The sequence below is a fragment of the Hevea brasiliensis genome, chromosome 13 (assembly GCF_030052815.1).
Source record: "Hevea brasiliensis isolate MT/VB/25A 57/8 chromosome 13, ASM3005281v1, whole genome shotgun sequence".
NCBI classification, from domain to species: domain Eukaryota; kingdom Viridiplantae; phylum Streptophyta; class Magnoliopsida; order Malpighiales; family Euphorbiaceae; genus Hevea; species Hevea brasiliensis.
In genome coordinates, this window is record NC_079505.1 from 61,473,702 (window position 1) to 61,490,546 (window position 16,845).

The window sequence follows — 16,845 nt, forward strand, 5'->3', positions numbered from 1 at the left end:
TAGCGAGTCAAGCTCCAGTTACGACTACCCATCTTACCCATATCCATATCCACACCATACTCACACCAGCACACATAGAGCTCCAAATTATCCTCAGAGCTGCAATCATAAATAAATAATAATAATTAAATATGCAGTAACCAAAATGCTCCTAATATATGATCTATTTACGTGCATAATTAATTATTTATAGAATGCATGAGCATGCCAGATATATATATTAAAAAGATCATCAATGTCCAACTCACAGACTAGTCGATCTTATTGAAACTGGTCCAACTAAAAGAAGAAGAAAGGCTGGCCAGCGCTGATTACCTAGACAGACACATTGACCTTTATCAAATTTACTAACAAAATTAATTAATTAATTTAATCAAAGAAGCAACAGTAATTTCTTAAGGTCTTGCTAAAATTTTTACAAAGTCTCTCCTATAGCTAGACCTAACCTTATGTGAGAAAAATGCAACAACTACAACAAACAGGGTCTTAGGCCCACAACAACAATTACAATACCCATCCGGGGCCTATAAGAATCCTAATCTAAATCCAATTCTCCAAACTCTAGCTTGGGTCCCTAACTCCTTTAAAGTCCAATATTTATTTTCAGCACTTCAAAAATTATGAAAATATTCCTAGAGGTCCTCCACATTGTCCTTGTATTAATTAAAGTCATTTTACTAAATTTTTTAAGCCATAAATATTTTACAGATTTAGCCAGCTAAATTAATCAAAGCAAAAACTATCCAACTTGAGTTAGGAACTACCTTTACAAATTTTGCCACCTGGAACGTGCCTGAAATGTCTGAAAATACTGAAAATGACTGTAAACACTACCCCTTTCTGGGACAACCCATTAGGCACCTGGACCGGCTCGAAAACTCAGTCCCAAATGCCAGTGAGTTATTGCCTATCTGATCACACTAAATGAAGCCTAAAAGTTATTACTAATTATCATATAATTATGTTTAATTTACAGGCATCAAAAAACTCAAAAATCTTATTAAGCGATCTGGACCATTCGATGATCGCCTTTTCCATAAGGTGTCTAATTGGAGCAGTAATGGTCTCATCTCGAAGGTTTCATTGTCCTGAGTACAACGGTGGTCTTAAATCAATGCTCCTATGATCGGATAAGTCGAAATCTAGCGTGAAAACTCCCAATCTATCCATTTTCTCTACCTTTGGTTCTCTCTCCTCCAGCCACCATTGGAGGCGTGGCTGGTCTCAAAAGAAAGCTCTTATTAAGGTGAGTCCAATGCAACTTGAATCATCGGATTTGGTCATCGGAATCAGCCAAAATGGCCACCTAAAAATTCTACTTTGTAAGTCTCCCTTACTTGCATCCCTTCGCCAAAATCGCTGGTGTTGGTAGAGTGTCTTACAGGCCAGGGGTTGAAGTCGCCGAGGCACGAACAGAGAGAAAAAGGAAGAAAGAGTTATGGGAAGAGAGAAGGCTGAGAAAGGGGAGGGGGAGGGGGGGGGGTATGCTGCATTGCATTTTGAGATTTTAAGGGCTTTTTTTGTTTTTTTTTTAATTGCATATTAAGCCTTAAACTTTTGTAAGCTTTTCAATTAGGTCCAAAATTCTTCAAAGGGGTTGAAATATACTTTAATTATTTTAAATCAAGTTTTTCTTTTTTTTTATAAAATACAACAACAATGATAAGAATAATAATAATAATAACAACAACAACAACAATAAATCTCATTTAATAATACTATTACATTAATACTTGAACTAGTATTAAACTTTAAAATACTTCCATAAAGTATGTTTGAAAGAAATAACAATTAAAATATTAAATTTTTGTAATTACAAATAAATTTTAAAATTTTTTAAGGCATTACAATCTTCCCCCCTTAAAAAAAAAAATTCATCCTCGAATTTTTGAACAAAAAGGGGATATCGAAAAGAAGGTGATTGGAACAAGTGCGAGCACTTGTTCCTCAAGCTATGCATAGATGGTTGAAGACGCTTTAATTATGCCCTCCCCTTCTATAGCATGCCAGCTATTATCCTCCATCTAAAACTAAGCCACTATATTTGTGTACTCATTGATCTTTTTTTGACATCTGTGGTATTCACTATGCTTCCACTACACTCTGATATGGTATAAAGCAATACTAGTCTTGGTTTCCTTCCTATTACCAATCTATGTGGCACAAAAATGTGACTCATATTGCCTGCTTGCAAAGTGTCATGAAGTGCCATTTTGAAGTCACCACTTTTACAATCATTTTACCAAGATCATCGCTAATCCTGTTGGCCATTGAAGCTCTAGTAAGACTTTTTTTCCTCACTCAAAACACCTGTACTTCTCAATTCCATGATATTGTGAACTTCCCATTTACTTTGTACCATTAATAAGGTCCTTGTACTAGCTCCTATCAATCTTAAGTAATCCACTATTCTTAAGCCTTTCTCCTATCCTTTGGTCTTATTTGCTCTTTCTTTCCTATTCCTACTGCCATTGATATCCTCACTAACAATTGCACTTCCATTCTAACTCTAGCCTTGAGTTTTAAGGTTGTAGTACCAATAGTACTTAGTGGTCAATCTTATCTATCTTCAACTTTGTCCTTTCTTACCCTTGAGCCTCTTCTCTTAAAGATATCCATCCCATCAGCATTAACATTAACCTTCTTTTTATTTCTTAGTTTTATCTTGATTGCTAGCTCCATTATTTTAGAATTCTAACTCTGCGATTGGCTCTTACCCGTACACCTTTCATGTCATATAACATGACAGCACCTGCTATTCACTATGAAAGGTCCTTTTTGTACTTCCTTCCTCACCTTACCCTTTAGAACACTATCATCCCCTCATATCCTTCGTAAAAAATTGCTCATCATGGTTAGATAAGTGTCCTTGAACCTATAAGTTCCACCTGAACTAATAGGGCAGTGGCGAACGTGAGTGTTGTACCATAATCCTAGACAAGATACTTTACGTATTCATTCTTCTTGATATAACCCCATCTATTGCTTATAGCTTTCTAGACTTTAACTTCAAATCTACATTCATTCTTCTTGATATAGACACATCTATTGTCTACAGTTATTTAGACTTGAACTTCAAATCTACCCTTTGTTATACTGTTGTTCCACCCGACATATCATTTTCGAATTTACAATCTCTTCTTATTCTCCATTTGTCCTCCATACTTATAATTATTTGTCTAGTGCCCCTTATATTTTGTTATATTTTGAAAGATAAATCACTGAGAGATTCTTCCAAAACTAACTCCAGTCTTGCCAACAATCACTCTTTTGATCCTTATACTTCCTAATAACTTATGAGTAACATCTATACTAATCTTATCCTATCTTGTCTTCTACTAGTGTTCTGTTACATATTATCATACTATCACTTGTGCTTTCTTACAAAGTTATCCTATTAGTCACACTAAAAAATGCCTACCAAAACCCCTATTATAGACTTTAGGTCCTACCATTTTGAATTCTAACAACAAATCCTTATGCCATTATCCCTCTTTTTTTTCTCATGCATATTTGAATCCGTTAGGTTGAGTTTTATTCAACTTACTACCTACTAACTTTGCTTTTTTACCTGATAAGACAGTTTGAGTTACTGTTGCTCGCCCTCTAGTTACTACCTAATTTGGTTGCATACCTCACTTAACTTTCCTCTGAAGGAACGGAAGCGTGAAAAACACAAGTTTATACCATTGAATTCAAAAATTTTCACCTAGGGTCACATGCATCATGCAAGATTTATTTTTATCTATTTGATTTCAATGATAAACAACATATTAAAACTCTTTTAATATGTTTTTGGATCTGTATTTGCCATTTAAGATTTTAAAATTAATCAGTTTAATTTTAGAACCCTAGATTAAATCAAGAACGATTACACTAACCTCTTGATGCAATCGCAATGTCTGCGCCTTTGAGATTCGTCTTCAGGACACCAGATGTTGTCCCTCTAGCTTGTCCACACCAAGAACACCTATGGCAGCCCTTGAATAGCTTCTAAAGCTTTTTCTATTAATTAGAAAATCAAGTTCTACCTTTTAAGAGATTAAAGATGTAAACAGGACACTAGAAACAATTTCTAGTGTTCTTAATTCAAGAGATTGATAGCTAATCTCTTTGAATTGATAAGAGATGAAGAAGAAGAGATAAAAACCCTCAAAGTGGTGTGACAAAGGAGTGTGGCTGCTGGTTGTATTTTATTTTCTCATAACAACACTTAAATAGCTAGGTTAACACATTAAACCCTTGCCACATGTCACCCTTTGATTAGCTCTAGGTTTAAGTGACCCAATCACATTGTGCCAAGTATCAAACCTATATTTAATCTTGATTTTAATCATCTTGCATGATTAAAAAACATTTGGCAAGCTTATGTGTTATGCCATGTGTCACCATCTCATGGTGCCACGTGTCACACTGTAAAATGACCAAAATGCCCCTGTGTCTTAATTTTGAGTTCTTAAACCAAAATAATTATTTTCTTCTTCTAATTAATTTATATCAAATATAAATTAATTAATTAATCTCTATTAATTAATTTCTCATTAATTAAATTCATATTTAAACACTTTAAATATAAATTTAATTTATACTACACATCCAATAATCTAGATTTGGTTTCAAGTCATGCTAGGGACTTTGCAATCTAATTGTAAACCAAACCTATTTAATTAATCAATTAAACTCTTTAATTAATTAATTAAATCATATTTAAATAGGTGATAACTTGTGTATGTGTGTGACTTACTAGGCTCATCACTAATTGGCAATGAGACATGATATCAACTCTTAATATCATTAGAACTCTTTCTTACCATAAATGATTTCTCTAAATCATTTTATGAACCTCATAGACCATGGTTAACACCTAGCATAGCATGCCATGGCCACCCAATTAGTAATAAGGTTTACCTTAAATGAACCTATAATCATATGTTACCATGCACTAGAATCTCTCTGTTACAAAATCCCAACTCAAGCTGGAGTCATGGTTTATGTCAAACTCCATTTGCTATGAATATTATGTTCTATTTTAATTCCAGTTCTTGATTAAAAAGATTTTCTCATCAGAAACTCTTTTCTGAATAAATCTATCTGTCTGCCAGAACTTGAAACATCAAGAACAATTAAATGAACATAGGATTTTATCTCTATTTACTTAGAGGAACAGATTCCGTCTTGATCAACACCTACCTCCATATATAACTAGTAAGAGCCAACACATGCCCATATACCCATACACAGTACAAGTATGAAAGCAGTATCAAACTCAAACTATCTATATACAAGATAACTGTGCTATCTCAGGTCTAAAGATTATATGCACTGATATGATTTATGACAAAACATTGACAAGAGTAAACTCCATGTGCTTGTCATAAGTGTCACTGGTTCGGCCTACTTATCATTTATAAGTGCCTATCATGTTTGTTATATGGCATGAGACTCACCATTCCATCTTATTTATATCTTATATAAATAACTTGGGAACAAACATGAATACAATCTTTCTGGATAAGTCATGTCCTTATTATGAAGTATCCTCGATTGTGAACCTATTTATCATACTTTGTGCTAGAAATATTGTCACTCATATTCTTAACAACTTAAGAATAATATTTCTAACAAAATATCAATGGACCTTTTCTATTACACATAAATATATTATATAAACAGAAAAGTGGAAATGCCATTTATTAATAAAATATGTACATGATACATACTAAATGATATGCTCTAGGGCATACTACTAACAATCTCCCACTAGCACTAGAGCCATTCATTACAATATCTTAGACCTATCTTCTCAAGATGTCGGTCTAACTGAGTCTGTGACATAGGCTTAGTGAATGGATCAGCTGGATTTTCAGCTGATGCTATTTTCTGCATGGCTAAATCGCCTTGCCCAACTATATCTCTGATAATGTGGTAGTGCCTTTCTATGTGTTTGGATTTTGGGTGAGACCTTAGTTCCTTAGCTCAGATGACTACTCCATTATTGTCACGGTAATGGAACCACGACTCAATGGAATGAACTCACGTAAGTTCTGTCACGAACTTTTAATCCAAATAGCTTCCTTTGCGGATCTAATGCAGAATATACTCACCGTAGTGGAATCTGCAGTCGTGCTCTGTTTGGAACTCTTCCAACAGACTGCACCTCCATTACAAATGAACACATATCCAGAGGTAGACTTTCTATCATCGATATCTGATTGGAAATCAGAATCAGTATAACCATCCAATTGCAAGTCTCCACCTCCATAAATCAAGAATAAATCCTTAGTTCTTCTCAAGTACTTAAGAATATTCTTAACAGCTATCCAGTGTTCCAAACCTGGATTGGATTGATACCTGCTAGTCAAACTAACAGCATATGCGATATCCGGCCTAGTATACAACATTGCATACATTAAACTTCCAATAGCCGAAGCATATGGAATCCTGGCCATCTTATCTCTTTCTTCAGGTGTCTTTGGAGACATCTCTTTAGAAAGGTGGATACCATGTCTCACTGGTAACAATCCTCTCTTGGAATCAAGCATGTTAAACCTCTTTAACACCTTTTCCAAGTATAGACTTTGGGATAAACCAATTATTCGTTTTGCTCTATCTCTATAGATGCGAATCCCAAGAATATAGGTTTCCTCCCCTAAGTCTTTCATGGAGAATGTATTTGACAACCATACCTTTATAGTCGTCAACATACCTGTGTCATTACCCATCAACAGTATGTCATCCACATATAAGACAAGGAAAGTGATAGCACTGTCACTAACCTTCTTATATACACATGGCTCATCCTCATTTTTGATAAAACCAAAGGATTTAATGGCTTCATCAAAACGGATGTTCCAACTCCTCGAAGCTTGTTTCAACCCATAAATGGATCGCTTTAGCTTGCATACCTTGGAACCATTTTGGGATTCAAAACCCTTAGGTTGTTCCATGAAAATGTTTTCTTCAATGCATCCATTGAGAAAAGCTGTTTTGACATCCATCTGCCAAATCTCATAATCATAGTACGCAGCTATTGCTAATAAAATCCTAATTGATTTAAGCATGGCAACAAAGTAGAAAGTCTCCTCATAGTCGATTCCTTGCCTTTGGCGAAACCCTTCGCTACTAGCCTTGCTTTATAGGTCTCTACCTTTCCATCAGAACCAATTTTCTTCTTGAAAACCCATTTGTTCCCTATAGGTACAATACCTTCAGGTGGGTCAACAAGATCCCAAACTTGATTCTTATACATGGAATCAATCTCGGATTTCATAGCATCAATCCATTTTGAAGAGTCTATATCTGATATAGCTTCTTCATAGGTAAGTGGATCATCTCCATGATCTACTTCTTCATGAGTAGACAACTCTTGTTCTTCTTCATGAAGAAAACCATATCTCACTGGTGGGTGAGATACCCTGGTTGTTCTACGAGGAACAGCTGTAGATGTTTCATCAACGGGTATAGGTTGACTAGATGGATCTATATCCATCTGATCTGTTGGTTGGTCAGAATTCTCCAATTCTAACTCTATTTGCCTTCCTTTGCCTCCTTCTTGGACAAATTGTTGTTCAAGAAATGTGGCATCTCTACTTATCTCAACTTTTGTGAAGTAGGCAAATAAAATAATATCCAAAACTATCTTTTGGATATCCAACAAATCGACCTTTTTCTAATCTGGTCTCCAATTTATCAGTGTTCAGCATTTTGATATAAGATCGACAACCCCAAATCTTAACATTCTTAAGACTTGGTTTTCTTCCATGCCATATCTCATAAGGTGTGGAAGAAACTGATTTTGATGGAATCCTATTCAGAATATACAAAGCTGATTCTAATGCAAATCCCCAAAAGGAGATTGGCAAATCAGTATAGCTCATCATACTACGTACCATATCCAATAGGGTATGATTTCTCCTTTCAGATACACCATTCAGCTGTGGCGTTCCTGGAGGAGTCAGCTGAGAAACAATGCCATGCTCTCTCAAGTATTCATCAAATTCAGTACTCAAATATTCACCTCCACGATCTGATCGAAGAGCTTTAATATTCTTTCCTGTTTGATTTTCTACTTCAGATTTAAATTCTTTGAACTTTTCAAAAGATTCATGTTTGTATTTCATCAAATACAAATACCCAAACCTTGATTTATCATCAATAAAGGTAATAAAATAATGAAAAGCCCCTCTAGCCATTTCTTTAAATGGACCACATACATCACTATGTATTAGCTCCAAAATATTTTCAGCTCTTAGCCCCTGTCCAACAAAGGGTGATCTAGTCATTTTGCCCTGAAGGCAAGATTCACAAGTTGGAGTAGGCTCAGAGTCCAATAAGGATAGAATTCCCATTTTCTCCAATTTTGTAATCCTATCTTCTGCAACATGACATAACCTTAAGTGCCAAATATATTTTGAACTTGAGTTGGTTTTCACCACGGCATTGCATTCATTTAGATTGCTATACTCGCCGGTGGAAACACTTTCATCGGCAATGGAAACACTTTCCCATTGGCAATGGAAACACTTTCTGTTGGCGGTGGAAACACTTTCCTTTGCCTTCATCGACTTTAGTCTTCCTTTCTGCTTAGCTATTTTCTTAGAAGGACAGAATCTGAGGTTTCTTTTCTTATTGCCCTTCTTCTTGTTGGACTTTCCAGCAGAAGAAGATGTAATCAAAGCTACCTCTTTTCCTTTATTGCTCGGCATATTCTTTTGGGCAATAACCAGCATGTTAAATAAACCAGCTAAGGTGCATAACTGTTAATTCATAAGAAAATTTGTCACAAAATTCCCAAAATACTCATGAAGGTAATCAAGGATCAAATCCGCCTGTAGTTGAAAATCCATGTTAAAATCAAGATGTTCCAACCGCTCAATCATCCGAATCATCTTGTGGACATGATCCCCAACATTCGCCCTCGGACTTCCTCATACTAATAGCCGTCTAGATATCTCATACCTAGTATTCTGCCGTGCTCACCATACAACTCTTGTAGGTGAAGGAGGATCTCACTCGCACTGCATGTTCTCATGTTGCTTCAGAACTCATTACTCATGGAAGCAAGCAAGTAACACAAAGCTCTCAAAACATGCTCCTTCCACTAGTCCAAAGTTTCATGTTCCTCTTGTGTGGCCTCTGGAGGTAAGGGACCAGAACATTTGAATCTAGAACATATCCTATATGTTCAAGGTTCAGACAAGTTTCAAATTTCTTAGCCAATCGCATGATTAGGTCCTGTGTACCTGTTGTTATCTAGTTTGCTTGCAAGGTTATTGGTTGGTTGTGGTTGTTTTGTGATCATTTTTTTCATAATATTATCTGCAGAAAATAAACAGATTAATTAGTAAATGTATGATGTAATTAACCAAAATGATTATGGTCTTTTAATCAAATTGGTCCTCCCACTAACTTAACGAATCCTACACTTCCAAAGTAGAAAACGGAAATCCTAGTTGGATGGATTTCTAGTGGGTGATTGAATTCTTATAATTCTATTGATCATCCTCAGGTACATCCATTATTGGAATTACAATAAACTATAAGTGAGCAACTCTTTGCCCATCACATCTCATGTGAGGTTCAATCCTTTACCTAGCCCCTAATGCTCAAAATCTGTGTACATCCATTATTGAGTTATCTTGCATTAGTTAAGTTGATCCCATTGAGCCAGTAATTATGCAAATAATTTTAATGTCCTCAGGTACATCCAATATTGGCCACTAAACCATTTACATATTTACAACATCTCATGCTTATTAATTATTCTTAAGAAAATCTCTTAAATAAATTGCATCTTATGCAACTATTTAAAATTTCTTAAAATAATTGCCCCAATGGAGGGCCTATGTTATAATTACTTTAATTATAACATTTCCAACTTAATCATTTGTTTGGAAGATTTTATGGTCATTCTATTTACTATTAAGGTCTCACTTTGCACATTATCCATTTAGCATGCATATATCATATAATTGCATACATTCCCATACAGCTCATGCATTCATGGATAAGCAGTAAATATGGTATGATCATGGACTTTCTAAGGGATTCAATTCTGAGCCACCAAGAATTGAATCAGGGCATTCCTAGGTGCATTTCATTCATTCATTTTACAAGAGTTGCTGAAGGAGTACATAATCAACACTTGATCTTGAATTCCTCCCACTGGTCCCACCAATGCTCTTGACCTCCTTGAACTTCTTGCAATCCAATATTACATGGTAATCCTTGGCATACCAAGGCGAATTTACAAGAACTTAAATAAATGAAATTACAACCCAAAAATTATTACAAACTTAATAATACATGCCCAAAATAAATTAAAATAAATTAATTAATTTACAATCCCAAAGAAACATAAAAGAAATGAATCCAATCACATTGGTCTTTTATAGTCCATGATCATCCATCATGCATATCACTATTTAACAATTAAATAAAACATACATACTTAAATTAAATTGAATATCTCATATTCAACTTAAAAATCCAGATTTGAATATGATTCAAATAAATTTAAAAATTCAGATTTGAATCTCATTCAAACAAATTTAAAAATTCAGATTTGAATCACATTCAAACAACTTCAAAAATTCAGATTTGAATCACATTCAAATATTTTTTAAAAAATCAGATTTGAATCACATTCAAACATTTTTAAAAAAAATCAGATCTGAATTTTATTCAATCAATTTTAAAAAATCAGATTTAAATATGATTCAAACAACTTTAAAAATTCAGATTTGAATCACATTCAAACAACTTTTAAAATTCAGATTTGAATCACATTCAAACAATTTTTAAAATTCTGATTTGAATCATAATTTAATTGTGTGATAAAAATTCTAATTAAACAATTTAATTAGACATAAAATGGATCTTAAATCATACAACAATTGCACATTCACCATCCATTTACCTTTGCACACCATTGTGATGCATCAACCATGCACACCATGGTGTTCATCATTTGTGCCGCCACTTTGACTTTGCAACCAGCAATAAACTCTTGATCTCATGATCAAACACACAATTAAATCATATAAACATCAATCTAAATGGCAAATATAGTGGCTCGATACCAATTGAAGGAACAGGCGTGAAAAACACAAGTTTATACCATTGAATTCAAAAATTTTCACCTAGGGTCACATGCATCATGCAAGATTTATTTTTATCTATTTGATTTCAATGATAAACAACATATTAAAACTCTTTTAATATGTTTTTGGATCTGTATTTGCCATTTAAGATTTTAAAATTAATCAGTTTAATTTTAGAACCCTAGATTAAATCAAGAACGATTACACTAACCTCTTGATGCACTGCAGCGTGTCTGCGCCTTTGAGATTCGTCTTCAGGACACCAGATGTTGTCCCTCTAGCTTGTCACACCAAGAACACCTATGGCAGCCCTTGAATAGTTTCTAAAGCTTTTTCTATTAATTAGAAAATCAAGTTCTGCCTTTTAAGAGATTAAAGATGTAAACAGGACACTAGAAACAATTTCTAGTGTTCTTAATTCAAGAGATTGATAGCTAATCTCTTTGAATTGATAAGAGATGAAGAAGAAGAGATAAAAACCCTCAAAGTGGCGTGACAAAGGAGTGTGGCTGCTGGTTGTATTTTATTTTCTCATAACAACACTTAAATAGCTAGGTTAACACATTAAACCCTTGCCACATGTCACCATTTGATTAGCTCTAGGTTTAAGTGACCCAATCACATTGTGCCAAGTATCAAACCTATATTTAATCTTGATTTTAATCATCTTACATGATTAAAAAACATTTGGCAAGCTTATGTGCTATGCCATGTGTCACCATCTCATGGTGCCACGTGTCACACTGCAAAATGACCAAAATGCCCCTGTGTCTTAATTTTGAGTTCTTAACCCAAAATAATTATTTTCTTCTTCTAATTAATTTATATCAAATATAAATTAATTAATTAATCTCTATTAATTAATTTCTCATTAATTAAATTCATATTTAAACACTTTAAATATAAATTTAATTTATACTACACATCCAATAATCTAGATTTGGTTTCAAGTCATGCTAGGGACTTTGCAATCTAATTGCAAACCAAACCTATTTAATTAATCAATTAAACTCTTTAATTAATTAATTAAATCATATTTAAATAGGTGATAACTTGTGTATGTGTGTGACTTACTAGGCTCATCACTAATTGGCAATGAGACATGATATCAACTCTTAATATCATTAGAACTCTTTCTTACCATAAATGATTTCTCTAAATCATTTTATGAACCTCATAGACCATGGTTAACACTTAGCATAGCATGCCATGGCCACCCAATTAGTAATAAGGTTTACCTTAAATGAACCTATAATCATATGTTACCATGCACTAGAATCTCTCTTACAAAATCCCAACTCAAGCCGAGTCATGGTTTATGTCAAACTCCATTTGCTATGAATATTATGTTCTATTTTAATTCCAGTTCTTGATTAAAAGATTTTCTCATCGTAAACTCTTTCTAATAAATCTATCTGTCTAGCCAGAACTTTAAACATCAAGAACAATTAAATGAACATAGTATTTTATCTCTATTTACTTAGAGGAACAGATTCCATCTTGATCAAAACCTACCTCCATATATAACTAGTAAGAGCCAACACATGCCCATATACCCATACACAAGTACAAGTATGAAAGCGAGATCAAACTCAAACTATCTATATACAAGATAATCGTGCTATCTCGTGTCTAAAGATTATATGCATCGATATGATTTATGACAAAACATTGACAAGAGTAAACTCCATGTGCTTGTCATAAGTGTCACCGTTCGCCTACTTATCATTTATAAGTGCCTATCATGTTTGTTATATGGCATGAGACTCACCATTCCATCTTATTTATATCTTATATAAATAACTTGGGAACAAACATGAATACAATCTTTCTGGATAAGTCATGTCCTTATTATGAAGTATCCTCGATTGTGAACCTATTTATGATACTTTGTGCTAGAAATATTGTCACTCATATTCTTAACAACTTAAGAATAATATTTCTAACAAAATATCAATGGACCTTTTCTATTACACATAAATATATTATATAAACAGAAAAGTGGAAATGCCATTTATTAATAAAATATGTACATGATACATACTAAATGATATGCTCTAGGGCATACTACTAACATCCTCATACTATTAACAATCTAAAAGGTGCTTGTCACATTGCCCCTTATTCTATCTTAGGGAGAGAAAATAGACAAAGTTTATTCTAGATCTATAACTTTGAGCTCCATATTTTGGCTCCTAACACTATACTAACTACGACCTGCTCTGAGTTATGCACTTCTGAGTTCTATAGCTTAACAAATGTTCTCCCTAATATTGACCTTTTCTAAGCTTTATATCCTTATTTTTCTGTTTACCTTTTTTAGAATAGCATTTTGCCTCCTCTATATCTTGACTCTACTCTTCCTAATCTTATCCTAATTTGGGCCTTTCAGTTTGTTCTTTAACCAACTACTTTTATCTTACTCAAAACTGAACTTTGACTATTTTATTCTTTAGCTTTATTTTTTTTCTTGATCTGACTGTCATGTTAGAAACTTGTACCTTTTCACTGTCCCTACCACATCATCTGTACCTCAATGTTACTCAGAATTGGTCCTCTAACCACTCTAGCTAGTACTTCTACTGACATTCAGGTTATTTCTCCTACTGCATTTGAACCAACTATTTTATCTTTCCCTTCTCTAATTCTTCTATATATATATATACATATTCTATGATTTATTTATGCTAACTTTTGTCATTATCCTTTCTTTTACTTAGAATATACTCTTATCTTGAGCAATAAGAGGCTAATGAGGAACTCAGGGAATGGCAGTCGTACATTCACTTCGCAATCTCTACTTTTACCCATTAGACTACAGATTGCCCTCTACTATGTCAAGGTGGAGATCTACAGGGATTTTGTTTTCTCATTTTAACTCAAGTAGCCAAACTTAAGGTACTGTGTAACGGCCAAGCTCCAACTACTAGAGCAATTGTCTGCTTTGGTCATAAGCCTCACGGTTTTGTCCCATAGGTTGAATGGAGAATTTTTCAGGAGGCCACCCATCCTAGGATTTCTCTTAAGCTAGCATGCTTAACCCTAGAGTTCTTCCAACTCTCCAAGCCATTCCACCAAAGGCGCCTCTAGTTATTAGTTCCCCTATTTTATATATCATTACCTTCCACTCCCATTCCAATGTGGGATAGGTTTCCTATCCAACGGATATCCCTGGGGCAATTGCTGCCGACCAACTTTTGCCATGAGCATCCTCGCTCGTCCCACCACACTAGGAGCTTCTGGCTCTGATATCAATTGTAACAGCCAGGCTTCAACCACTAGAGGAATTATCCGCTTTGGCCATAAGCCTTATGGTTTTGTCCCTTTTGGTGGAATGGCCTGGAGAGTTAGAAGAACTTTGGGGTTAAGCGTACTTACTTGAGAGAAATCCTAGAATGAGTGACCTCCTAGGAAGTTCTCCATTCCACTTATGAGACAAAATCATGAGGTTTATGGCCAAAGCGGATAATTCCTCTAGTGGTTGGAGCCTGGCCGTTATATACTGGGTACCCAAACCCATCATTAACTTAAAAGCTTTGCATACATTATCATCTTATCACTTATGATTCCCATTGTGGGATTTATGTCCTCTTTAGGGTACTTAAGCCAACAACTTTCTATTATAGTTTACTAGATGGGATGCCATTTACTAAGTCACCAACATCAATAGAAATCTGTTGTGTCTCTTTAAGAATATTAGCATACTCTAAACATCCCTAAAACTTCATTTCACATGCTATGAACTTTATCCCTAGCCTTCGATCTCCTTTAGGCAGTAAGATTATACTTTGTACCTTGCTGACGCATAAAGGATATACTATTCTTACTAAACTTTAGGCAAAATGTACATTGTAATGCCAAAACTGTCCAAGACCCCATATCGGAGACCAGATGGTCTCACTCTGTAGATGCTACCTTGCTTTGTGACTATACTGAAACCTTTAATCTTATGATAACTCTTGATATAACTTTAGCTCATGCTAGGGTAATCGAGTCAGTGACTCTAATTACTACCCCAACTGTGACCTTCGATATTCTAGCTAATGTTTTAAACCCCTAACTAGGAGTTTCCAACTCTTTTGCAGATATAGAACTTTGTTTTGGCATATCTATATCAAACTAAAGGTTGTCTGCAAACACCCTCATCATGGAATACCATGGAAATGCACGCAGTGCTACATAATAATCCCATGTCGATACTGTAATCTGCAGCTCACAATATGAATATCAAGAACATTGTATAGTTACTATGGTACTTCCCAACAGACTAAGTTTCCCAACCTCTTATCTCTCTTTAACCCACTGATACCATAAATTTGCCCTGATTGGTCAGTCCACTAATAACTATCAGTAGTGGTATCCTTATCTCCATCTAGGGCAGTTATACCACCATAACTCATGTTTATGTACTCGTGCCTTGCATTAGAGAGGCATGCCAAATTATCCCATTCTGACAAAAACATAACATTTCTTGGAGTATGTACCCCTATGGCAGGCCTCAACATGTCTGCTAACTTAAGTCCATATCACCATGTACTTTATAAAAATCGAGACACTAAATTGAAGCACTCTTACACTACCTAAGGAATAATGTAGAATCTAGAAATAAGGAATTATAGAAGAAGATGAAATAGGATCCTATAGTCCACACGTGACACTCTAGGTGTACACTTTCCCATGAATCTAGGGCCTAAGCTCTGATACCAACTTTATCATGACCTGATCCAATGGGCTAGATTGGCACTAGGACCTAGGCTGGCATAAAGCCATCGAGACTCATAGTAAGCCTCATTATTCCCAAACTGATAACCAGGACCAAAATTAAGGCTCAACATGTATGCAGAAATAAAATAAAACACTATAAATTTACTTAGGCCAACTTAACCCGATTTTTATTAGAAATCCCCTACTAGGGGAGTTTAATTCAACCCTGATATACAACATGTATAAACCATCTCATATCATAAATTTTTCATTAAATAATATAATATATTCATACACCAATGTCACAAATGGAGTTCTAGTAAATAAGCAAATAGTTAAATACATAACTAAACAAATAAATAAACATAATAAAAGCTATTAAACTATGAAGCACAACCTGCAAAGGAAAATGCAAGCTAAACTAGAAAAATAAACTCACTCCTCTTGTAACCTAGGAAAAATATTTGAACAGGAATGAGTGTATGACTCAAAGAGATTAGATATGGATTATAGATGTAATTTCTATAATTATCTAAAATTAGTGCATTCCTACCATGAAATGCACATCCAACACATAAAACAAATAATTTACCCAACATCCATATAAGAAGTTAATTTGGAGTTGCTCACATGCCCAATGTATCACACACACACACACACACACATATATAGGAGCCGATCCCCTTAGCTCCCTTAATCCAATGTCTGTCAGTGAGTCAAGCTCCAGCCATAACTACCCATCCTACCCATATCCATATCCACACCATACTCACATCAATACACACACAGCTCCAAATTATCCTCAGGGTGGCAATCACAAATAAATAACAATAATTAAATATGCATTAACCAAAATGTCCCTAATATATCTATTTATATGCATAATTAATTATTTATAGAATGCATGAGTGTGCTAGATATACATATAATTAATATTGAAATTATTGAAATTACAAAGATAATCAATATCCAACCACAGACTAGTCGATCCGATTACAGCTGGTCCAGCTGAAAGGAGAAGAAAGGCTAGTCCGTGCTA